The sequence below is a fragment of the Patella vulgata genome, chromosome 8 (genome assembly GCF_932274485.2).
Source record: "Patella vulgata chromosome 8, xgPatVulg1.2, whole genome shotgun sequence".
NCBI lineage: Eukaryota > Metazoa > Mollusca > Gastropoda > Patellidae > Patella > Patella vulgata.
In genome coordinates, this window is record NC_065886.2 from 2,867,343 (window position 1) to 2,895,274 (window position 27,932).

At 34.8% G+C, this 27,932-nt stretch overlaps 1 long non-coding RNA gene across 3 annotated transcripts; it reads left to right on the forward strand.

Annotated features, from left to right (window-relative positions):
• The first annotated feature begins 719 nt into the window (after positions 1–719).
• Positions 720–27,920, forward strand: LOC130014081 (uncharacterized). Of its 3 annotated transcripts, none has more exons than XR_008789048.1 (8): positions 720–809; positions 4,504–4,569; positions 15,583–15,841; positions 16,154–16,269; positions 18,811–18,933; positions 19,098–19,181; positions 24,945–25,035; positions 26,147–27,920. It is a non-coding gene; the product is annotated as an uncharacterized LOC130014081 (long non-coding RNA). The 3 variants fall into 3 exon arrangements; XR_008789050.1 differs by having other exon boundaries at positions 16,154–16,257; XR_008789049.1 differs by lacking the exon at positions 720–809 and adding an exon at positions 1,030–1,048.
• Positions 27,921–27,932: the final 12 nt, after the last annotated feature.

The following is a 27,932-nucleotide window of genomic DNA, read 5'->3' on the forward strand; positions in this document are numbered from 1 at the left end:
TACCTAGGCGTATGTCATAGTGTGGATTTGATAAAGTCCATGGGGCTTGATACGAAAATACCCTGCCAGTAATCTGATAGTGATATAATCTTAAGTCTTTTAATAGATTATTTGCTCTGTGACCGAACGGCTGAGTCTCTGATTTAACATTTCCCTTGAATTGTTTCTTTGATGTTTTTGTACACTTAAATGTTGGACAGTTGTCCCAACCTATATATCATTAGCAGGGTCGTTTTATTTGGTCCCCAGGATCTCATTATATTCAAAAAATTCTGTCCTCTTTTAAAAAATATTTTCAATATGTAGTATAAAAGTAATTTTGCGATCCAAGGTCACCGCTAGAAGCATTACCTGATCTTTAAATTCAATTCGGATATTGTTCAATTCCAGTTTCATCGACGAAACTTCCCTATGATCCCCATCCCGTGCGTATTCCCTATAAACGTGTCTTTATTATATTACTAAGTCCATATCTGGTGAATAACGAACAACAAACTGACTCGTTGTTCGTTATTCGCGAATACTGAACAACAAACAACGAACAACAAGCTAATTTTATTTACACCATATATATGAAGATATTTATAGTAGCATTAGTCATCAGCTACCAAACCAATCATATACGACAGCGTTTAAATCACGCATTGTTTTTTAATGAATGTTTGAAACGTTGCTAGGGGGTGACTATAAACACACCCACCCACACGTATATACATAAAGATATACCAACAGACAGAATACCTTAAACAGTACCTATCCATCTGCAGTTGACGTTTGCTTGAAATACAAGAACAATTCAACACAGAAAGGTATATATAGTAGAAAATATTTCATAATAACTCTATTAATATTATTTTATATCTTTATATAGTACTTCATAATAACTCTATTAATATTTCATATTTGTATATAGTAAGAAATATTTCATAATAACTCTATTAAATTTTAAAAAGTGAAAATCAGTTTTAAAAACTTTTACATTTCTTTCAGTAAATATGTTGAATTCAAAATGATCAACATTCAGCATCCACGTTAAAGGATATGTAGGGTACAGTAAACACAAACTGTCATAAGTTTAAGGGGTTTACCCGAGACAATGCTTTTGGTCATTTAAGTGCATACATGTATAGGATTAGAATAAAGCAATCCGATTGAATCCTAGCCTAGAAATTATCTAACGTTGAAATTGTGATTTTGTTTTCTGGATGTGTGAAATTAGATCGTGTTTCGTTATTCGTTCAAAACAGTGGGATGTTAAACCCCATTTCATTTCTTTTACTGCTCGTACGTCCTTCTAATAGGTCAATTAGATAAAAAAAAATTATTTGAATCCCGAAGCATCTTGTCTTATTATTCGTTTTTCAAAAGTTGAATCCCGAATATCGAAACACGTCCCGACTCGTTATGCGTTATTCAAGCTCGAAAAGCAAAATGGATTGTTTTATGACACATACGCGAAAGAAGTTTCTGTACCGCTGAGACATCCATTTTATATTTGAATTAAATTAAAATGGGACAAGAAATTTTTAAGAAAGAAACAAGCGGTTGCCATGCAAGATACGCCCACATTTTGCAAGAGATGGACAGAGAACAAGCTCAAAAAAAGAAGTGATTTTTTCGTACAATCAAGGGCCATATTTCAGGAAGTTATGATCCAATATGTGCGAATATCGAAAGGAACCAAGATCTTTGGGTTATAAATATGTATTGCAAGTTTCATCAAAATCGGATAAAAATTGTGACCTCTATAGGATCCACAACCTTGATATACCATATTTTTACGCTATTTGAGAACGAACGGCGGCCATTTTGTCTGTCAATTTTGGGCCAATTTTCACGAAATTCGAACTCCATCGTCCTGAGGGTGTAACGGTGACATAATAATACGTTTTTATTTAAATCGGATAAAAATTATGACCTCTATAGGGTCCACAAGCTAAAAATGCGATTTTTCGTACTATCAGGGGCCATAATTCAGGAAATTACGGTCCGATATGCGCAAATATCGAAAGGAACCGAGATCTTTGGGTTATAGACTTACATTTCAAGTTTCAACAAAATCGGATAAAAATTGTGACCTCTATAGGGTCCACAACCTTGATATACCATTTTCTTACGCTATTTGAGAACGAACGGCGGCCATTTTGTCTGTCAATTTTAGGCCGATTTTCACGAAATACGAATTCAGTCGTCCCTAGGGTGTAACGGTGATATAATAATACGTTTTTTTAAATCGGGTAAAAATTATGACTTCTATAGGGTCCACAAGCTAAAAACGTGATTTGTCGTACAATCAGGGGTCATAATTCAGAAAGTTACGGTCCGATATGCACGAATATCGACAGGAACCGAGATCTTTGGGTTATAAACTTACATTTCAAGTTTCAACAAAATCGGATAAAAATTGTGACCCCTATAGGGTCCACAACCTTGATATACCATATTCTTACGCTATTTGGGAACGAACGGCGGCCATTTTGTCTGTCAATTTTGGGCCGATTTTCACGAAATTCGAACTCAGTCATCCTTAAGGTGTAACGGTGATATAATAATACGTTTTCTTAAATCGGATAAAAATTATGACTTCTATAGGGTCCACAAGCTAAAAACGTGATTTTTCGTACAATCAGGGGCCATAATTCAGGAAGTTACTGTCCGATATGCGCAAATATCGACAGGAACTGAGATCTTTGGGTTATAAACTTACATTTCAAGTTTCAACAAAATCGGATAAAAATTGTGACCTCTATAGGGTCCACAAGCTAAAAACGTGATTTTTCGTACACACAGGGGCCATAATCCATGAAGTTTCGATCCGATACATGCCAATATCGAAAGCAGCCGAGACCTTTTGGGGATAAACCTATATTTCAAGTTTCGTCGAAATCGGATAAGAATTGTGACCTGTAGAGAGTCCACAAACAATTGTGGACGGACGGACGGACGGACGGACAGGGGCGACGGCATAATACGTCCACATGAAAATGTGGGCGTATAAAAATATAATTTTATTTGAATTCCGAATAACGTTCTATCTCGTTATTCGTTATTCAAAATTTGAATCCCGAATAACGAAACACGTTCTGTTTTGTTATTCGTTATTCGCGAATAACTGCCCTACAAAGAGAGATTTCTGGACTAACATATGGTTCAATTTTATTTTAATAATTCGCTTGTATAGCACCATGTCGTCTGCCAGACGCAAGGAGCGGAAGACGCTAAACCGGTCGCCACATTCGGCGTATAACCCATGCATCGTTTCTTACTACATATTTTGGAACTGCCGTAGCGCCCAAATCCAGTTAATCAAGGCCATAATATTTTTATACATACAAATTCTTTAGCACAAATCTCCCATCCATTTTACTACACTTGCACCTAAGGGTAAATCCACGAGGTTGGACAGGCGACGCTACTCCTTGTCACGTACAAGCAGGGAATTGAAACCATGCCATTTGACTCAGTGACAGAAAATCAGCTTAAGAGAATTATTAAATCGGTTCTAAATATTAGAAGACCATGCCATTTGACTCAGTCACAGACCTTCTGATTAAAAAAGCACTCGTTAGTCATTCGGATGCCCAATCTTCAAGAAAAACAGCGTAAGAGAATTTTTAAATTAGGTCTAAATATAAGATCATCAGTAGATTTCGTCAAGGTCACTAGTTGTAACTCTAAACCTAGACCCAGTTCTAATCCTAACCTACAACCCTCGGCAACAATCACGGGTCCTAACCGACTTGTTTACATCTCCTGATCTTGATATTTAGATTTAATCCTCACTATGGCCATATAGGAATGCATGAATAATGTGGTCACAGTTGCCATCTAGAGGTCATTGGTGTCAGCTAGAGGTCAAGTCAGGAAATGATGCTAAAATTGTTCATATGTTGTAACATATAGGTAGCGTAAGAGAATTGCCTCGTTCATAAAATTGCCCCCGAACCCCGAAAAATATTATGTGCTCCTACGCCTATATCAAGACACATGTGTATACATAGGCGTGAATAGAATACAAAGATTAATGTATTTGTAAAGTCTAGTATTGATACTATTTGATAGTATATATGCTAGACTCTATCACACAGACCGTTTTGTGAACGGAAATTTCGAAACTCGAAAAATTCTACAGTTGTAATTTAATAGAAAAGTCCTGATTTCGAGAACTGTTAGTCAATGTTGGCCGAACCTTCTCTCATTTGAAAGAACGAGAATTGTCAACTACGAGAAAATCGTTCCACTGAAGGAAACAGAACTACCAATGACATGCAAGGGCATCTTCCTCAAACAACTAGTCTTGTTCTACTGAGGATTGTTTAAGGCTGGCATATTATATATGCATATACCTGAGGGGACCGGTATAATTTGGTAGTCGATTACAACCGAAAAGGTGGAAATACCAACGACAGCATCTCATAGCCTAAAATAGTAGGAGCGGTCATAGTGAGGCGTCCCCGTCTAATGTAATGTTATTGTTATAATGCATTTACGATTTTATTTCAGGTAAAGAAATGATGAATTTGATTTATTGGGTTACAGCATTCCTATGCCTGGTACCTGTAATATACGGTGAGTTTTGTCTATAAACACTTTCCATTCGCAATACAGTTAAACGAATTCCACTTGGGAAGATAGTTCGTATTTGGTTGTTTGTTATATTATATTGTTAATGATGACAATAAGGATCTCAAGGTTTGTTATTTTTTTAAGGCAACAGTCCAGTGTTCACTGTCGCTGTCCAGTTGCAGATTAAGAAAACAAGAAATTTTAACAAACCATTATAGAATTAGGGTTTCACACTAATTAGCTTGTGTGAAACATTGCTGGATTTTTTCGTCTGACATACTATTGTTTTTATTAAAATTATTACGTATTGCTTTTGTGATGGTTTCTATCGGACCTTCGGTCGAAAGGCGTAGTGTTTCTGTAAGAGTTTTTATTATTACGTGATTTGGACATTTTTGTGGAATTTAGTAAGAATTGGCAGCTTAAACATGTACACGGTGCCAACATTATTTCAATGCAGTTGTGGTTGGCCCCCGTGGGACTATTTAAAAATATAAATTGGGATATAAATAGGAAGTGTTTTACGGATAATCTCAGAATGCCTTTATCTCGGTTATTTCTCAACGGATCTTCACCAGGTTTTCGTTTTTCTCATCTCCGGATTGACGGTATTTCAAAATTCAGAAGTTCATTAGTTTAATTTTACCATCAAAGATTATTAGCATCAAAGATTTATATATATAAACTATTTAGGAAAATCTTAATAACTTTAACAAATACAATATGCTTATATATGAAAGCTTAATAATAATTTTCACACAGACAATAAGCGTTCATATAAAATATGAAACCTTAATAATAACTTGAACAAAAACACTATGCCTCCAGGGTCCCAGGATATTCCGTTTATTACTAGACATTGTTGTCGATTATAAGGTCAAAATATAAATATTGGTTGCTACTGTACTCAATAATTGATGGTGTAACTTGAATGTTGGCGTGATACGTAACATACCGAAACATGTCAGTACTCCTTAAGAGGTCTAGTTATTTTTTTGTGTGTTTTGTCCACAAATTGAAATTCTCAGAATCTAACCATAGGAACGTTCTGAAACTTTGACCTACCCCGTCCTCCCATGATGGCTTTTGCATAAATACAATATCAAAACGTTTTACGGATTCGAAATCACTGAGTTTTTCGAACGAAAAAATTGATCTACATAGCCGTAACTTTGTAACTTGTTTGACCTATTTTACTAATTATTTTTTTTCATTAAGTACACATTTATTTTAAATCTGCTTTTTCCGATTTTTGGATTTCGAAAATTAACTCAGAAGTAAAATCCAACTTTACGACTTCTTTAATATTAGTACGATGTTTATGAAATTAGGAATGTAAGTAGATCTCATTGATCCAACTTCAACAATATCATTAAAAATTTCCCAAAAGTACCTTCAATTGGAGAAATTAAGGATTAATGTTGATTTTTTTTTTTTAAAAATCGAAAAAAGGGGCATATTGTTTTGAAAACAATTTTCTTTACTAGCTAATACACAATTAATGAGTACCAAAATATGGAGTATGTTGAATGAACCGGAAGTGCCACCATCTTGAAATGTGAAAAATCCAAAAGGCTTTTGCGATATTTTACTTACAGACATGGGAGTTATATTTTCTAAATCCCCGAAGGTGTGTCTAAAAAAACGCTCAGATCAGAATTTTGATTTAGGTCAACCAATGGTCACTTTTTTTAATTGAATGTGAAAATAGTGAAAAATCTACATTAACGGGCTTGTAAATAAAAACAATAGTAGTCCGGTCGCAAAAAACCAATATTTCGAGTGAACTTGGAAATTGTATTCACAGTTTTTTATGATTGCTTTTAGTAGCCTATGGTGTACTCTTTCAGAATCTGTCGGGTGAACCTCGGTACCCCTTGAGCGTTTTGATAAATTCAAGATAGCGTCCAAGACGGCCGCCATTTCTAATAATCCCCTATAGCTCCCATAGTAAATATTCTAGGATGATAATTTTGGTGATTAAACGTCTGTTCCTGGGGTCAAGGAACACACTGAAATCATTCATTCTGATATGGAGTGATCAGATGATAGTAAAATGCCAGACAATATGGCTCATTAACTCGTTAATGGTGGTTGAGCGTCATTATCTCACCAAACCAACCTATATTTAGAGACAAAGTATATATTTCTGGATCAAGGAACATATGTATATGATGTTATCGTATTACTCATATGCCCAGAAATATATAGTTTGTCTCTAAGATATAGTTTGGTTTGGTGGAATAATCGCCCCTATCCGCCGCTATTATTATTATTATTATTATTGTTCGATTTATATAGCGCTTCATTACACATGAAGTGTTTCTAAGCACATATCACAAACATTTACTTCAAACACACAGAAACAATCAAAATCAGGAGAACATAATTAAACACAATTAAACACAGCTGCCTGTTAGGCGCTATTATTCAAAGGTTTATATCCAATAAATCAACCGGCTAATCTCTATATTGAACTCAGTCGAGGTATTACCTGATGAACACCTACACCAAGTAGAGTTCAAAAATAAAAAACGAAGTTTAAAAGAATCAACTTCATTAACAAAAATTAAACAATCAAAAACTAAACAGATAAATCAAATTCAAACGAAACAAAGAAAACAAAGAAAATGAAAAGAGTAGTTCATTACCATTCTACATTAACAAAATAAAGGAAAACAACTTGTGAAAATTTTTCAAAAAATAAGAGCAAAGTAACACTAATGTTAATACTTTTTTAACGAACATATGTTATATAAAGTATTAATTAGACATTTATTCACATGACAAGCCAATAATCAACTCGTATCATGCTGTTACCATTGTTCACATTTGTTTGTGGACACTCTACAGGTCACAATTTTTATCCAATTTAGATGAAGCTTACAATGTATGTTTATTTCCCAAATAACTCGGACACATGTCGAACCTTAAATTTCTGGATTATTACCCCTGATTGTACGTTCATGGGAGGACGAACTCCATCAATAATCAGTGCTCCACAAAACTCTGTTCCGGAGTTAACCCCTGAAAACCTCCGAAAAGCAATAGAGGCTACAGTTTTGAGTTAAAGGCTCATATTGTCTGGCATTTTGGATTTTACTATCACCCCACAACATAATGAATGATTTCAGTGTATTCCTTGGTCCCAAATACATACGGTTAAACACAATAATTATCCTAGACAAAATACTATAGTGGATTTTTTGTTGAATTGGCGACCGTCTTTGGCGCCATCTTGAATTTTTCAAAACGCTCAAGGGTGACCCAGGTTCACCCGGAAGATTCTGAAGGAGTACACTTTAGGCTACTAAAATAAACCATAAAAAAAAACTTTATATACAATGACCAGGTTCAGCCATAGTTCTGCCGGACTATAGACCGTAGCCTGGCTCATGGTCGAATTTTTTCTATTTGAAAAATTAAAAAAAAATCGAATTTCCACTTTGACGTTTTTCGTGCCGACAAAGTTGTTTACAAGTGAAAAATCCGCAAGGCCGTTGTTTCGTGAATTCGACCCCTATTTCCGAAGTTAATATATTTCTAGTTAACCTCCTGTCAAGAATGGGTGGTGGCTTTGGAATGAATGTATTTTCAAAACGTTTTATGAATCCAAAATCAACGAATTTTACTGACGAAAACAATGACCTACATATTTGTAACTTTGTGACATTTTAACCTATTTTACTAATTCTTTTTTATCTTTGAGTACCTTAAAGCATTTACGTCAAATCTGCTATTTCCGATTTTTGGATTTCGAAAATTATGTCATTAACATCTCATCCCGGATGTAAAAACTAATTTGAGAGCCATTTAATATTATCACGATTTTCAAGAAATTTGGCATATAGGTAGATCTGATTCTTTCAACGTGCACTATGTCATAAAACATTTTATCTCCAATTGGATAAATTAATTATATAAGGATCAGATTTTTCAAAGAATCGAAGAAAAGTAGGTCTGATTGCCTTGAATTTTTTTCTGTACTAGCTTAGACACTACTGATGTGTACAAATTATGTTGAATTTGTCGATCGAACCAGAAGTTCCACCATCTTGAAACATGAAAAATTTGCGACAACTTACTTACAGTTACAGACATGGGAGTTACATTTTCTGAATTTTTGAAAGAATGCCTAAAACATATTCAAAGCAGAATTTTGATTTTGGTCAATTGACCAGTTTGAATTGAATATGAAAAAAGTGAAAAATCGAGGTTAATGGACGTAGAAATAAACATAATAGGCCGTAGTTTGGAAAATGTGTCTCCTATTTCCGAAATCAATACATTTCTGGATAGTATGACTAAAGGCCAAACTTTGGGTATTAGAAAATTTCAAATTTTACAATTACCACTTTGACGTTTTTCGTACCAAAAAGTTAAAAATCTGCATCAACGGCTTGGAAATATTCGGAATAGGCCGTCGTTTCGTGAATTCTCCTATTTCTGAAATTGATAAATTTCTGGTTAACCTTCTTCCGATAATAAGCTGAGGCTTCGGAATGAATATATTTTGAAAATGTTCAACGAATCCGAAATCACTGAATTTTACTGTGGACGAAAAAATTGACCTAAATAACTGCAACTTTGTGACTATTTAACCAATTTGCTTTACTGTACCTTGAAACATTTACTTGCTATTTCAAATTTTCGAATTTCGAAAATTACGTCATTGACTTCTAATCAAGGAATTAGGAACCATTTTGGCGATTTCTGTAATATTTGTACGCTTTTCATAAGTAGGTCTTATTTATCCAACTATGTCATTAGAAATTTTCTAACTTATCTCCCCTTGGGAAATTAAGGATGGACGTTCTAAAAACAGTCGATGAAAAGTAGGACAGATCGACTTGAAATTTTATTTTCTCTACTAGCTACGACACTACTGATGAGTACACAAAATATGGGGTTTGTCGATCGAACCGGTAATGTCACCATCTTAAAACGTTAAAAATCGGTTTAGGACTGTTGATTTATTTTACTTACAGACATTTATAGGATTTATATTTTCTGAATCCTTGAAGGAATTCCTAAATTAAAATCGTAGCCGAATTTTGATTTATGTCAACTGATGGTAACGATTTTGAATTGAATATGAAAAATAATGAGAAATCCACGATAACGGGCGTGAAAATAAACACAGTAGGCCGTAGATTGATGAATCCGTCTCCTATTTTCGAAATGAATACATTTCTGAATAGACTGGATCGGTGTCGAATTTATGGTATTTGAAAATTTCACAATTTCGAATTTGCACTTTTGCGTTTTTCGTACCGACAAAATTGTTTACGAGTGAAAAACGGCTTGGAAATAAGACTTCCTCAAATTTACAAATTTGACCTAAATATCCGAACAGGTGAAGTCAATCCGATTCCAAAAATATAATTGTTATTCAAAGTTATCTCATTTTATTTTTTTCTGCATTTTTTAGTTCTTTCTTGCCATTTTCATTTCATATTCTGATCTTGCCTGTTTTTAAACGGCTTGATCGATATTTTGAAACTTCTGGAACGGGAAGTCAATCCGATTCCAGCAATATAAATCTCAGTTATCCCCCTTTATTTTTCAGATTATTTTTTCGCGAGAGTTTTTAACCGATTTTAATAATTATTTCTTTTTTCTTTTTGAGATTGATACGTGACAGGAAATGACCGTGAATATGAAAGCTTTCATAATTCATATAAAAGCTTATTATTTTTGTTAAAGTTATTTTTAAGCTTTTATATGGCAGAGTCTAACCATAGAATCTTTCTGAAACGTTTGCCTACCCCCCACCCCACAAGAATGAGTAGTGGCTTTTGTTTGAATTTACTTTCAAAGCGTTTTACTAATCCGAAATCACCTAATTTATCGAACGTAAAAATCGACTTACATAGCTGCAACTATATGACTATTTGACCTATTTTACTAATTCTTTTTTCTTTGACTACCTTGAAAAGATTCATTTTAACCCGCAATTCACGATTTTCAAATTTCAAAAATTCGTCCCTGTGAAATTTTCTAACTTATCTGATCTTGGAGAAATTAAAGATATATATTTTTTTAATCGAAAAAAAGTAGATCAGATTGCCTTGAAAATTTATTTTTGTTATTGCTAAGATACTACTGATACGTACACATAATATGGAGTTAGTCGATGGGGGTATATTTTCTGAATCTTTGAAGAAATGCCTAAAAAACAATCAGAGCAAAATGTTGATTTAGGTCAACTGGGGGCCATCAATTTGAATTGAATATTATAAATAGTGAAAAAGCTAAATTGATGGGCTTGTAAATAGACACAATAGGTCGTAGTTTGTTGAATTCGTCTCCTATTTTTGAAATTAATGCATTCCTCGACAAAAAGTAGGTCAGATTGCTTCAAAAATTGTTCCTGTAATAGCTAAAAAACATACTAATGCGTACACAGAGTTTGACGATCTAATCGGAAGTGCCACCATCTTGAAAGTCAATCAGGTTACAGCAATATAAGTCTCAGTTATATCCCTTTCTTTTTCAGATGAGTTTTCCCCCGGGTGCAATGTATCTCACTATATTTAGATTTATAACTTCGCGAGTTTTTTTTACCGATTTTAATAATTATTTTTTCTTGTTCTTTTTGCTTCTAAGATTCTTGACACGTGACGATCAATATGAAAGCTTTCATATATACATGATATAGTATCAGATCTAGTTATTATTTTTTTGTGTGTGTGTCTTTCCTGCCAAGCTTATATCTCAGAATCTAGCCATAGGATCTTTCTAAAACTTTGACTTAACCAAAGAGTAGGTGGTGGTTTTGGAATTAATATATTTTCAAATCGTTTTACGAATCCAATATCGCCGAATTTTAAGAATGAAAAAAATTGAGCTACATAGCTGTACTTGTACGACTTGGTGACCTATTTTACGAATTCTTTTTTGTTTGAGTGTCCTGAAACATTTAGTTTAAATCTGCTATTTCTGATTTTCGAATTTCGAAAATTATGTCATCCCGGATGTAAAAACCAACCTGACAACTTCTTTAATATATTAGTACGTTTTTCATGAAATTTGGAATGTAATTAGATCAGATTGATCCAACTTCAACGATGTCATTAGATATTTCCTAATTTATCTTCGATTGTAGAAATTAAGGATCAAAGTCTTTAAAAAAGTCGATAAAAAATGGGTTAGATTGCCCTGAATTTTTTGTCTGTACTAGTTAACACACTACGGACGAGTACACAAAAGAGAGAGTTTTGCGATATTTTATTTGGGAGTTATATTTTCTGTAGAAAGCAGAATTTTGATTTAGGTCAACTGATGATCTCCATTTTGAATTGAATATGGACAATAGTGAAATATCCACTTTAACGGGCATGTAAATAAACACAATAAGCCGTCGTTTGTTGAAATCGTCTCGTATTTCTGAAATTAATACATGTTGGATAGCCTGACTCATGGTCGAATTTTTGGTATTTGAAATACTCGGAATAGACCTTCGTTCTTGAATATTAGTAAGATTTTTTATGAAACTGGGACTGTTTGTAGATCTGGTTGACCCAACTTCAACAATGTCCATATAAATTTTCTAACTTATCTCCCCTTGGAGAAATGAAAGATCAAATTATTAAAAAAAAAATCGACAAATTTCTGTACTAGCTAAGACATTTCCACTTACCAGAATGACTGGTGGCTTCGGAATGAATATATACCCAAAACGTTTTACGAATATGTCTCCTTATTATCCATTATTTATACCCTATATGTTCTATATTTATGTAATTATGTATATATACTGTGTATATTTAAGTTGCGTAAATGTAGCTAAATAAGGGAGAGGTGTTACACATATGCATAGTTGATTTTCTAATAAAAATTCAGATATTTACTGAATAAAAATATTATTTATAAAAAAAGAAATTGATTTTATTTTATGGCAAGGGAGACAACTATTGTAAGCGACCTCAAACCGGTCAGATGATCTATTTCATAAGGCCAACTTCAATTTTGGTCAAAAGTCATGAGATGTAAATAGGGCTAAGTCTAATCTCAATCCTAACCCTGACATTAGACCAAGCCATAACGGTTTCTCAAACCTAACCTACAATCTCGCCAACATTCACTTGCCCTAACCTTATTTACACTTCAGTGACCCTGAGGAAATCTTGAGTTGACCTTGAGAAATAGATCTAGCCCCTCAAACTTGCATTTGTTATGTCTATAGGAAATTTTCCGCCCGGGTGAAATTTACCTCGTTATAACTAAGCGAGTTTTGTTTACACCAAAAAACAATAACCAAACAATACTCTTAGAATAATTTTCTACCTACAGAAATATTTATATAAATATGCTCCTATATTATCCATTACATGAATCCAATATTTTCTATATTTATGTAATTAGGTATGTACATATTCTGTACTTCCTTTTTATATTTTCTCACAATCTAACCGCTTGAGATCGAAGTGGAAAAGTTTTAATTACTCTCAAGACAAAAGCTGGTGTTCAATCATAACGATACAGCAAAGCATTCTAATAACGCTATTTTGGATAAAAAATATATATATTAATACTAAATATTAACACAATGTTTTTGATCCTCTGAAGAGTATGAGAAACTGACAACTTAAAATACATGTAATGCGACTTGGTGATCGGGATTTGTTTATTTCCCGTTAATATGTTTTTTTTCCACTTGTAAAATTAATACCACAACCGGACTTTTAACAACGAAACGAAATAATGTTATGTAGTTGTTAGACACGCAAAACTTGTCTTCAATTCACTTAAATTAACTGTAATGGTTGATCTTTCATTGATTACTGTACTGTTTGTTATATTTATAAATTCAGATATATTTTTGTATAAAGTTTTTATTTACCTCTTCATTCATCAAATCTCTAAAATAATACTAAGTAAGAGTAAGAACTTTCATCTCTTTCAGCTTTCCCCATCTGTCTATGTTTTGTTTTTGCTATTAACGCAGCGACTTTGGCCGATTTTAATATTTCTTTTCTCTTTTTAACGATATCCATGACTTGTGACTATGGATAGTTATTATTATATTTTTTGGTGTTCCTGTAACTTTGACCTACCCCCACCGGCCACCACACCTCCAAAGAATGGCCGATGACTTTGGAATGAATATATTTTTAAAATGTTTTACGAATCAGAAAGCGGTTAGGACCAAAACACAGTGACGGTTCTCAACGCCCAGGCTTAGTAATAATACAGTCCGCATCAGCGAGAAAACAGCTTCTGAATAACGCTAGTGAGCTGCAAAACAACCAAAAGATTACCAATATTCGGGTATTACCAATATTCGGGTAACCACGGGACCATCATCCAGCTATACGTAAAGAATGGAGCCGTTTGTTTGAAGCGGAAGATGATGAGAAAAAGAACCCGGAGATTATGAATGTCATCAGATCACTTTGGACAAGAAAAACCGTGCTACTGCGAGATGGAGTAATCATCGACCGTTGGGAAATGTCGGATTTTTAGAGAACGGGCAAAGTGATACCATGCTACGAATAGTAACTTGGAATATTAACTATGTTAAAAATAAGCAAGAAAATTCTCTTATACAGACTTTATTGAGTCGTGCAGATATTATTTTACTCAACGAAGTTCAGACTGAACTAAGCTTCAATTTACCAGATTACTTTACTTATACCAGTGGTGGTAAACAACGACATCGTGGTGGCTGATAGTATTATTACATGGACTGCTAAAAAACAAGAGCAGATACGTTTTAGTTTAAAGGATTATCCGGAAGTTAGTTTTGTGTCATGTTACATACCACCGAAAAGCTCACAGTTCTTTTCTATAGCAACGCTAGCTGATGCTGATCTGAATTACCTTGTTACTGATGATTTCGTCCAGAATTATAAACGCGTGATACTACTGGGCGATCTAAACTGTCGATTTGTAAATCTCCGCTTACCCTTCTGGACGATGTCGACCAGCCCTCGTTTTATTCGCCATCACCTGATGCGACACGTACACCGAAAGAAAATGCCCACCTAAGGCCTTTAGTATTGTATGGCTTAAACAGTGAAAACACATGTTTTTCATATTTGAGCATCGCTTAAATTATCGTTCAAGGTGTCGTTCTAATTTATACTGTCAAATCTGACGGGAATCGTTTTGTGAATGTTTCACCAACATTTCCGTCAACAGAGTCTACATCTGGCGGTTTTGAATTTTCTAAAAGGCGAGATACACGAGATGGGTCGATGATCTCTGACCACTTTTGTTGTCGATGTTACGGACTTTTCCGAGTTTTCTCAGCTCCTGTGGTATGGTCGCCCAATAGGAGTGCACGCTGATGAGTTAACTGGCCGAGATTATAACTGCTAGTTGACAAATAACGAGTATTGAAAGTGACAAATACAGGTGTATGATTTGAAGGCAAAGTGATTTCCGCTTCCACATGTAAATTAACTGATGAGCTTAGAAGTTGAGGCGACAAAAAACAATGGTCCAACTCGGAAACACATCTCTGTTTCATTCTATACGTGAGTTCATAAGGAGAAGAGAGGGGAACACGTGTCCGCTAAATAGATAACAAACCTGCAGACTTTAAAGATACTAAACGTTCAGACGTACTACTACTAGCAAATCAGATAGCCATTTCAATTCTGGGGAGAACGTGGAATAACGTTTCGAACAGTAACCACTATGGCTAGAACAAGCGTAGTGGGGTTGAGACTGGAAGTTGTGTTTTTTTCTGCATTCATAGATTTATGTTTGTAAACTTTGTTTCGCTGCTTTATATAAAACCATATTTTTAAAAAGAACAGTGTTTCTGAGTTTTGTTGGGGTGATATTAGCGTCAGCGTAAAGTCTTTACCAACGTCGAATATTTTAGTGATAATTGCAATAACGTGAAATCTAAGATTATTAGAGAGCAGCGACAGTTTAATTCCAAAGCATAATTTATTATGTGTAATAAATAATTATTTGAAAACTACAAAACTATTTATATAATATTGTATGGTTTTCTTTCTGAGATACAGGATACTGTTAATCCAAACTTTCTAAATTCAGGTCTGGAAAATATAACAGGTGAAGTTGCGTGTCATAATATCATGGTGATTTATGTTGATGGTATTCTGTATAAGAATGGCGATATCGATACCTGGGACCAACCTGCCAATATCAGCATTCCTGGGGATACGCAACTTGTTGCTATAAAGTGCACCTATACAGGGCCTGTTGGAATAAAGATGACATTGAACAATGGCATTGAAACAAGTGCAGCATGGAAATGTAACAACAAATATCACCAAGGGTGGAATGAACTCGGGTGAGATATTCTTTATCATTTATTTAAAGGGCCTATTGTTCTATACTTTGAAACCTTAAAATATACGAAAATGGCTCTAAACCCACAATTTAGTCTTAATATGGATGAATATGGTGCTTCCCCAACCCCTGTCAAAAGTTTGTGAACGCGATAGACGCCATAGTTTTTAACAGGTGTATTTCAAGATTGTGGACACGAAATAGACTAGATTTATTGAAGGTAATTTTGTGAATAATCAAGTTTACCTTTTGGTTAACCTGCGGTCTATGGCAATGTGTGTATTTTTTGAGACTATCTTTTATCCCTTTGTAGGTTCAGTGACGATACTTGGCCAAACGCTGTAGTGGTTAAGCCTGAATGGATTTGGACAGCTGGAAACACCAAAGATGAAACAGTCTATTGTAGAAAGATCATGGGTAACCGTACAGGTAAAACTAATCAGGGGATCACGTGGCTAAGTGGGTAAGGCGCTGGCTCACTAGCCTGGAAGTCGGGTGTTCGATCCCTGCATTGGCCGAGAAAGTTCATCTCGATTTTCCGGCGTGGTTTCCCCTTGTCAGTGATGCAGAACGGAGGGCCTGACAAGGACAGCTGCCTAGTCGTTCGGATGGGACGAAAAACCGAGGTCCCGTGTACACATTGGCGTGCACGTAAAAGATCCCTTGGCAGTTGGAATTCGATATAAGAGTAGGCCGTAGCGCCGCTGTCCGGGCAAAATTTCCCTCATAGCACACTGTATGGCGTATGCCCGTCTTCAATTAGCCCAGGTTAGGTGCAGAAGAGTAGGACGTTAAACCCCATTTCATTTCATTTAAAACTAATCAAATTACAGATGACCAACAAAATGCTAAACAACACATAACAAAAATTCAAGGTCAAAAGTACAAGGCTTATATATCCAGCAAAGTAAAATAATATAGCCACACAAAGATTGAAAATATGCTTTGTTGCAACAGCAGCTTATCCAAAAGTTAAACATGGATGTTTACCAAATTTGATACAGATCATGAACCCTCTACATGAAATCCGATTTCTATCATTATTGATGGGCTTCATCGTTAAAGAAAATGTAGGCTATATCGCGATCACTAGGTTATCGGCGGGGTTGGAGGTAACTCCGAAACTGGAGGCTAAAGGAAGCGATGGTGTTCTTAAACGGATCACACAAAATCTTTAAACCAAATCGAACTAATCCTCGAACCTTTGAACGGTAACACACGTATTATGTTTCATTTATATCGGACAAAGGGTTGTGGCCCTTGGAGGTCCCACAAACTGTGTACATATTTCATATTTATGTAAATGGGCCACGGGACATAACTCCAGCATTGAAGATCCAATGCGCACAAAAATTGAACTCATTGAAGATCCTAAAAGAAAGTGAATAGTTCATTTGTTCCACATTTTGTTACTGAGTATGATGCTTAATTCGTAATATGCACCAAACGTTGTCGTAGATTGCAATGTTAGAGAGCTCTACTCATATTAGAAATGTCAGTTGAAAGCCCTTGTTAAAACGATAGAATTCGATGAATGATCATGACCTGATCATATGTAGGGTCCGGGGCACAAGTTCGCCCGAATCCCAAATTCGATGGCCTAAAGCATTCATGGACTCATATTGGTTAATTTGATACAACATATATGTGTGTGTAACATATGATCAAAGGATGTAATGATAACGATGACTTTGGATTTGGCTGCTTTATTTCAACAATACACCTGCCTGTACCACTGTCTTATTTTTAACATATTTTTTTTTTAAATTTTGGTGTGAAAAATTGGGCTGATCCGAAGACGATCACTGTTGATATTCACCGTTCCAGTGCCTCTCGTATTGGATATTTTAAATTTTGTGTGAAGCATTGTTGTCAAGAGAAGACAAATATTATCGATAGATGGACATAGATAGCATATTGTTTTCATATTCGATGTGAAAGCATTGGGAAAATGAGAGAATGAGCCCTATCTTATGCGAAATATGTGCGTTTGTTGCATGGCAACCATTTGTTCATAGACGGCACGTCTACCTTATAAATGTTAATCGTCAATAAAATTAAATTTAAAAATCAGATATTAATGTATTTATGTCTATCAATTCGTCGTTTAATGCATTGTAAAATATTGTATCAATAGTAGGCAGCGTCCCATTATTGGGGTTGGATTAAGAATGAGAAAAGTTTATGGAAAATATGTTGTAATTTTGTTGAAAGTGGTATTTTATTCCTAAATTAACTATATTCTGTAATATATATCAAAATCAGAATAATTTGAAATTACAACCATTAAAGGGTTTTATATTCACATGCTAAGCAGGTAATCTACGCTGTAGACCATCGGATGCTTTTGATTTTTACCGAATTTAATATGATTGCAAGATAATGATTTGATTCAAATATGGATAACGGTACTTTATTATCGGAACAACTGTGGTAATGACAATCGAGACTACTGTTCTTCTAATGGCAATAACTCCGCTCAGAATGAACAAATTTGGCTGGCATTTTCAACATATCCCTTTTTGATTATAGTGTTAACTGTCAGCTCTTTATCTAAATCGCACAAAACGCATCTTTAAATTCCGAATAATAAAACGCGGACACAGTGTTAAGACTAATTTGTGTACTATAGACAAGTTTCTCACGAATCACATTTCAGTGCTTCTTTACATTTGTGAGTATTAGAAAAGAAATAGATTCACCAGACGATCTATCAAAATATATGAGTTAATCTGGTGTGCTGTTGCAGTTAGCAATGGGGAGATTTTGATTTTGACAAAGAAACAATGTTTCTGAAGTTTAAGTTGACGAACTATTTTAGATTTATTTTGGAGAAATGACGACAGTGCAATACACAATCAGTTACAAAGCTTTACCGGTATAATGTTCCACAAAGGAAGGTCGTCATAATCAAACCCATTCAACATAATATTAAATAATAATCTAAACTTCTTTTATTTCAAATCATAGAAACCGATAATTCACCAGATCTGGGTTGTCCGGAAATTGCCGGAATATCAGTTGGAGTTTCTGCAATTATGTCTGTTATTACTATTATACTTACTGTGGTATATTTCTATAAGGTATATGCCGGTAAGTATTAATATGATTATTATAATGTTTTCAATAACTTTATAATGGTATTACGTGTATGATTATTATACTGTTTTCAGTAAGTATATAATGATGTTAAGCTTGTAGTAGTTACTACTGTATGTATTTAACATACAGATGAATAGTTATTTTTTTTATTCTAGGACCTCAAAGTTACTTTCTGATACCACTGATACTAATACCCCTACTATGTGTGCTTGCTACAGGATTGGCAAGTTATTTTCTGTGTAAGTATAAATATTACTCTCGGTTTACCAAAGCCGTTTGTACTCATAGTATTTAAAAAGATAAATAATCGTCCAATTGATGAATTCGGCAAATATGTGTAACGATATTAGGGGGGGGGGGGATTACCTTAATGAATGTCACTACAAGCCGGTTTAAACAGTGTTTTATTCAAGAGAAGATTAGTATTCACAATTGCCGTAACAAGCCAAAGTGGTTATATAAAACTGGTTCCATCACTACCTGGTGTTTATGAATGAGAAACACACACACGCCATTCTACTATGGAGCGGAATTCCCGTCATAATTCTAACCCTTAACCTAGTAATGCGTATGCTATTATGCTTACTTCTATGCATATAACCTCTAACGTTTATTTTGGTAACAGGTGGCGTTGTTTTATATTATATGGCAACTGATTGAGAACATGTAAAATCTCGCCTTTTTCATAACCCGACAGACATGACGACATGTTTCTTTAAAATAAAAAACCAATAAAATATTTTAGGTACAAAAGCAAATTATCCCAGATATGTTATAATTGTTTGAATTGGCCACTTTGTCGTGCATCCATATCATATGATTTGGCCTATTCTTTTTTTCTAAAAGAATAATACAATGTACCGTAAGAACTCATTACGTCATGCCTAAAAGTGAATAAATAAATATAAATAGGTATTGATTAGTTTAGTGTATCTTTTCCCCTCACAGTTATGAAATATATTATGCACAGAACAAGTATATTTTATATTAGTTTAGCTTTATATCGGGGTAATTTTTTTTTTCAAATCATTGGGAGCCTCGGTGAGTAAGTCACTGGCTCGATAACCATAGGGTCTCCGGTTCATTCCCAAATCGTGTTGGGAGGTAAACTAATCATTACCTATTTATATTTATTTATCCACTCTCATGCATGACGGAACGAGTTCTTACTATATATTTTATTAATCTGTTAGAAAAAAAAATCCTCCACAACATTCGATTTGACAGTATTAGGGCAAATGCCAGACAAAGTAGAATATTTATTTATCGAAAAGAATATCTTTGATAATTTGCCTTTGATACATAACATTTTCTGTCGGTTTATGAAAAAGGAGAGATGGTACATGTCCCCAATCAGCCACCATATAATTGTAAACAGCGCCCTTTTTTTTAAAATAGAATTATGACGCCTTCACCGCGTAACACTTAATAATGTATGCAGATGATACTACCTTTTAAGCAAAACCCTTGATAATCTACAGAATATGTTAGATGTGGTAGATTTTTGTTGTGAATCAAACCATCTTAAAGTTAATGAGATGAAAACAAAATCTGCTGTATATAGGAGGCTGGTGGGGGCGGCGAATTTAACACAAATTTATGGACAATTAAAAACTGTAATATTAAAACTGTAAATAACTTTAATTATCTAGGTGTTATCTTTAATTATAATTGTAAACCAAATCTTACGCAACAAACAATAGCATGTCAGGGTAATAACGCATGTTTCAGCTTGCACAAACAGTTTGAATATAGAACCAAGTATTTCATTAGACAACACCCCAACAATGATAAAGGGCAAGTCGCGGCTAGAACCTGGATACTTTGTACACAATCGTCTGATTGCATCAAAGTTATTTTCATCTTGAACACGTGGAAAGATCTGTCTGCTAGGTTAAGGAATCGTAGGCTACTTATATGTTAAATGTTAATTCCCGTCCATCAATTATCAACAGACTTGCCTAATCATATTCCTAATAGATGTACATATTATGTAAATTTGAAATCACATTTTTATGCAAGTGCATGCCAAATAAAGACATAAAGTATAATGCGGTGTTTATTACTATAATTATTTATTTAATATTACAAATAAAGCGTTTTATATAACATAATATATACCAATATTAATAATAACAATTCAATAATAACGTAATACAAATCATGTACAGTATTTGCATTTTACAAATCTCTTAACAATATGACATCTAATGAAGTACTTGTTTACAGTAATAATCGGTAGATAAACTTATTTAACGTTTAATTAAAGGCTGTTTAATAAATGAGTGACATACACCTTTGAGAGAACCAGGTGTCAAACATTATATATATCAATGGGTGACATACCCATACAATGCATGCTCATCACCTGTTCATCCTGTTTTGAAGGATGCTAAACATTTGTCTGATGAGACATCACATCTGGGGAAGCGAACCTTGTTTATAAATATAATACAGTTTGTACGTGTAGCACCATAGGTCTTTTGTCAGACGTGGAGAGCGGGTGTTGTCGGAAACTGGTCGCCACATCTTATATATGATCCATGCATCTTTTCTTACTACATATTTCTGTAGCCTTGTGATCGTCTAGAATTTGTCTCTAGCTGTCTTTACTTCTGTTGTTGTTGTTGTTAGTTAGTTGTATTTTACGTCCGCTTCCACCGAGGTGATATCGCAGACAGTCTTTACTTCTGCTTCACGTTGTGTATTTACTTCTTACATATTCTTAAGAAGTTTGTCTTACCAGGAATAACAATGCAACAGTTCGCTTCTACATTTTATATAGCACAGCCGAATACATGTATACAAGCACAGATTACAATACTAGCTAAAATAATTTCTTCACCCTAGCCAGCCTCGCGGCTGTCTAGGAACTCAGATGGAACCTCTCTGGAATCTAATGGAAGTCTGTCTTACAGAGTTCCACGGTTTCTTTTATAGCCATACGAATATCACGCACAATCAAGTGTGATCATGGCCCTGAACTTGTGTAATTAACGATATGATTGGTTACTTTATGCCAAATGATGCAATTAGAATAATTCCACTCACATGTAATCTCGGGGTATTTTATAGACACATGTTATGGCTAAATAACTCTATTTTATATAACAATAAAATGTCATTTATACCATAAGTTGATTTAGAACATGTGAATATATTTGGAATTACTAACTTGCCAAAGATATTAATTAATGAAATATATCACATTTCTCTATTCCTTGTCTATAAATTTAAAAACAGTGTCGCAACGACGATAGTGCTACATACGAGCAAGACACTTAATCATTTGTATCATACTTCTAAATTTAAAAGAAGAGGCCAGAACACCACAAAGTATGACAATCATCTCTTGGTACAAAGTTAATAGATTAATCAGTGTTCTGAAATATAAACATAATTTTACCTGACTTGTCCATCTGCCGTAACCCATAATGCAGTGGCGCCACCTCAGAAGCGATGTCTGAGCGGAAAACGCTATAGATGACGGATGGTGTAAATGTAGCGCTTTGCACACCCGTAATGGGTGGATTAAAAATATATTAAACTATTATTATATGAAAAAAACAAGATAAAGTATTAATACAAGTCCCAATCAACTACGTGGCAATTAAAGGGGAAGACCAACGATTTTCAACAAGCTTTCCATAAATCTTAAATATATATTGATAAATAATCCCATCTGTAGCACATGCAAAAACGTTTTTGTAAGCGAGAAATTAATTTTTATTAAAACCGGAAGTGACATAGTTGGTTCAACCCGCTCGGTGGTCTCTATAACAAGCATACAGATTTGGCATAAGTTTACAGCTGTATTGTGTTCACGCGTCGTCCTTTGGCCAAAAATCTGATGAAATGGGCTGTTTATTTGGATATTATAAACACGAATTTATGGGGGGTTTTAACGTTTAGTACACTAAGCCGCCGCGTAAATTCACTCATACTGAACAGTACGCTGTGCCTCAAATCACGCCACATGGCTAATTGTTTACATCACGTGGTTTGCTTGACAACTTGCCAGTGACATGTATTTCGTCTGCTTCGATGTTTTTGTGCTTGCTGACAGCTTTTTTCAACATAAACAGATCAAAATTATGGGCATGTAACACATATAATATAGATAATATAGTGCATTTTGGCACATCATGTCGACGTGAACGGCTTTTCCTTTTTTCTTCCATTTCCTCTTCAAAATGGCTGGGGTCGATTGTTTATACGGCATTACTGTAGACCCATAGAAGATATATTTTATATTCCAATACTTGGTGTTTTGACGTTTACTTACCTTGGAAATTTATATATTTATTTGAATATAAATGTGCAACAAGTCCGTTGAAATAAATAAAAACAATGTCAGCAGACCCAGCACGTACAAAAAAACATTCAAGCTGACGAAACATCTCTCACTTGCAGGCTGTCAATCAAAGCACGTGATGTAAACAATTAACCATGTGGCGTGAATTGAGGCACAGCGTACTGTTCAGTATGAGTGAATTTACGCGGCGGCTTAGTGTACTAAACGTTAAAAAAACATAAATTCGTGTTTATTATATCCTAATAAACAACCCATTTGATCAGATTTTTGGCCAAAGGACGACGCGTGAACACAATACAGCAGTAAACTTGTGCCAAATCTGTATGCTTTCTATAAAGACCAGTGAGCGTGTTGAACCAACTATGTCACTTACGGTTTAATAAAAATTAATTTTTCGCTTACAAAAAACTTTTTTGCATGTGTTACAGAGGGGATTATTTATTAATATATATTTAAGATTTATTGAAACCTTGTTGAAAATCGTTGGTCTTCCCCTTTAATGTTAAACACGAGTGTCCATTCGATATAAATATAGCGTGGATAGACACTATCAATCTGACCTGGGTATCTTGTGTGTCTAGCACTAATTTCTTTCACATTCGTTTAATATCAAATCTTTGTTTAAAAAATTCGTAAAAATCATTTAAAATCAACCCACATCATCTAATTTGTACATGTGTCCAGTTTAAAGCTGACTGGGTATCTAATTTACAAGTATTTAATTTCCTGGGGCCGGTTGCTCAAAGCTCCGTTAATTTTTAACGATCCGTTAACTTTAACGGGGAGAAAAGATTGTTGCTGGAAGCCCTGTTAACTTTAAAGTGTCCTTAACTTGCCGTTATATTTAACGGAGGTGTTGGGCCTCGTCATCTGTTTAACGATGGCATTAGTGGGCTGTAGCAAAACTTCATAGATTACCAGTGTAATTTTCTATAGAACATTCTAGAGGGCTGGGTGGGGGGAGGGCTATTCCATTTTCTATAGGATGAAATTCTATAGTACTTGGGAGCCTGTAGGAAATAATGACCCCAAATATTTTGTAGTTCAAATCCCATAATTTTCCAACAGATTTATGCAAAAAAGTTTAAAGTAAAAAATAAAATAAGTTATCTTTTTATAGTTATCTTCTTGTCTTAAATCAAGTTTTGTGGACAGACTGCACAGTTGTCTCACTGTCTTCAGTTCCTTGTTAATACTAACTTCTATTAATTTGTTATACATGTAGATGCAATTTGAAAATGTAAAATTCAGCCAATGAACAAACAGTCTTCTCTTGGATTAACTTTAATCAATCTGTTAGCTAACAGATAATGAAATTGACTTTCCGGCAACAGATATTTAACGGTCTGTTAACAAACGACACGTTAGCAAGATAACGATCCGTCAGAGTTTAACGGATCGTAAAAATAACTTAGTTTTGAGCAACTGGCCCCTGATAACTGTTAAAAAATAAATCATTACACATCAATAATCAATTAATAGGGTTGTTTATTTTTTGAACAGTGATCGAGAAAGTACACGTACCCTTGTAAATTATCAAAATTGAATGTTCAGCTTGGAAATGGACACAAGTACAAATTAGAGTTTTTAAACAAGAATTAAATAATACCCGGATTACAGTGTATTCTCCTGCAAATAGGCTTTGGCGACATTGCAAGCTTTATTTATTTTTATTAAATTTCTATAGGTGAAATATCGATGGATAAAGACGCTGTTATTGGTATTGATGTTGGAGTTTTTCTCTTTGAAGTAATACTTGAAGTTCTAATTTTCTGCATGTACGTTATTTTCATAACAGTATAAAGTAGCTATTAAGCTGGTGTATAGGACAAAGATCGAAAATTGGATACATTTTAACAAAGGGTTGTTAATGGACGTCTCTCATTCGGGGAGCCACTGCGGCTCAGTGTGTAATACGTTGTATCGCTAACTCGGAGTTGCCCTGTTCATCGAGAAAGGTCATCGTTTTTTTGTTGCAAGGCCGCATAAAAACCGAGGTTCTGTGTACACTTTGACGTGTACGTAAAATACCTCTTCGGAGTTGGAATTCTGAAAAAGAGTAGACAAGAGCGTCGCTATCCGGGCAACATTTCTCTCAAAAGTACCCTGGAATAGCGTATACCCGTCTTCATTGGCCCACTTGCTGCAGAAAAGTAAGACTGTAAAACCCATTTCCGTCAGCTCAACGTGGACAACTCTTGTTGAAGAAGAAGGCATGGATATGGAATTACTGGACGTTCGGGGTCAAGCACGACTAAAACCCATTCAGTAAAAGTGATAACATTTCTTGTCTTGTTAGTACATGTTTAATGATTATTTCAGTAACTTTCTATGGTTGTGCAGTGTGCACAATATAAAAGTCTATTAGTTTAAACATATTTTATTGACAAATATGTTTAAACTAATAGACTTTAAAAGTCTAATCAAAGTCTATTCCCATGATACGCGTATTTAGAACTCGAATAGTTTAAATCTGATAGATAAGGGTGACTGACTGAGGGGGGAGTATTGTCTAAATATGTTTAAGATTATAAATTCTGATATCTTTAGTCTTATCGTGTGGACATCTGTCTGATTACAATGATCAGTATTCATTTAAAACCACCTTAATCCAGCCACTATTATAATAACCAGTATACATGTAAAACCACCCTGATCCTAATCCTATTATAATACCTAGTATACTTGTAATACCACCCTATTCATAACCCTATTATGGTAAGTAGTATACGTAAAATCCTAACCCTATTATAATAACCAGCAAACAGCAAAAACATTATTGAACTAAAATAAGGACGAGTAATATTTACATTGTTACTCCATGTTGAATAAAACTCATTTTCAGGTGAAATTTTACAATGACAATAACCATTTTCTTTACCTTTTCAGAGCGAACAGACCTCGGGAATATAATGAGCCGCTTATTCCTTATAATAACCCTAAAGCTGTTAATTATGGAAGTAGCGACGTAGAAGTCGAAAACAAAGCCAATCAAGCAAATTATAATATTTCGCTCTGCAGAATTGTTTGAATTCAAGTGTGAACAGCCTAGTTTCCCCTTTCGGAAAATCTGCTGTCTATGGCAATTTCAATTGTTTCAAACATTGCCTGGAAGCCCTTTACTATTTACTTATTAAATCACATGTATACTAAACAGCAAAAAAAAACGTCAGTACGATTTCAAAATCAGAGAGGTACTTTAATCAAATCATTCTAGAAAACGACTTACTAAATGGATCAAAGCAATTTTTTTGTGAACGGTATGTTGACACATTAGTAATTAATTCATCAATTCCAAGACGGTTTAGAGTCTGTAGACAGTCTATACATCAGTGGACCGTTCCATGACTCATTGGTCAGAATAACGCTAGCCACGTCGACGCCATATTCTGGCCCCGTCATCTGCAGTTGATACGCAATACCGACTCTCATCTGTGAACAGAACAGTTCTTCATTGTCTGTATCGCCAGTTCTGGTGTTGTTGGGCAAACTGTAGACGTTCACGTCGATGGTGGGTCGTGAGGATCGGTCCACATTAAGGGCTACGGCAATGGACGTTCTCTCCGGTGAGACGTCGGCGCATTGTATCTGTTTCCACTGTCTGACGTGATCTCTCTGATGCCTGTGCTGAGGATGATTATCCGTGGTGTTGGTGTCCCGAAAGCGTTGCTGAAGCCTGTAGATGGTCCGGGCATTGCCCCGGAAATGATTGGCAACGTCCGGGGCAGTGCGGCCATCGTCGAGTCTTCCAATCGCCTTGTTCGTCTGAGCTCTCGTGAGTCATTGCATGCTGCTGACGTTGTAGTGTGAATGATTCAACCAGGTATGGGGGTGCATTTTATAGGGCTGGTCCCGGTGAACAGCACGTGCAGCATGAGTTACATGAAAGTCACGGAGAACACATTACCAACTCAGAATTTGGTTGCGTTTTTGAGAACATTTCCTGTGTTCAATTCTGTGTTTGGGAAGAAGCTTTATTGCTCAGGTAAAGTTGGAGATTTGGTCACAAATATACAATAAAAACATTTGGCAAGTTTTATGCAATGCGCCTTTTCAGAGTAACATACCAACCTGACGTTTCTTTTGCTGCTTAGTATATTAAGAAATATGACCTTTAAACTAATGTCCCTAACTCAAAAAATAAATATGTTGCGCCTATCAAGCTAGTAGTAGCTATGTGTAGAGAGATGACTAAAAAAAGGATTATATGTACGCTTGTTGTTTCGCAGAGGTTTATATTGAGAAGTAAAATGCTTTGTGATTGTTTAACTAGAATTTCGTTAACAGTATCGTAATTTGGAACTTGACACATGAACATTCACAAAGTATTAACGAATTTACTCATAGGTTTTTTTTATTTTGTCTACGTGTATTTCAGGCATAGGGGAGATTTATATTTTGTTTTAACGTAGTACCCCAAATATTATGGGATCCCCCGAAATTACGGGAGTGATTTTTATTGTATTGAGAGAAACTGATTAGTTATATACCTTCGAAGAAGAGTCACCAATGTGCTGTATTATTGTATGTGTCTAAGAGAGATATACCTTTGTTAGTTTTGATAAATTCTTTCAAAAATGTCTTATTTAAGACTTGTGAAATGTGATCAGATGATTCATTATCCTTCATCTTGAGGTAAATAAAACAATATGACAAAATCCTATTTTAAATTTTG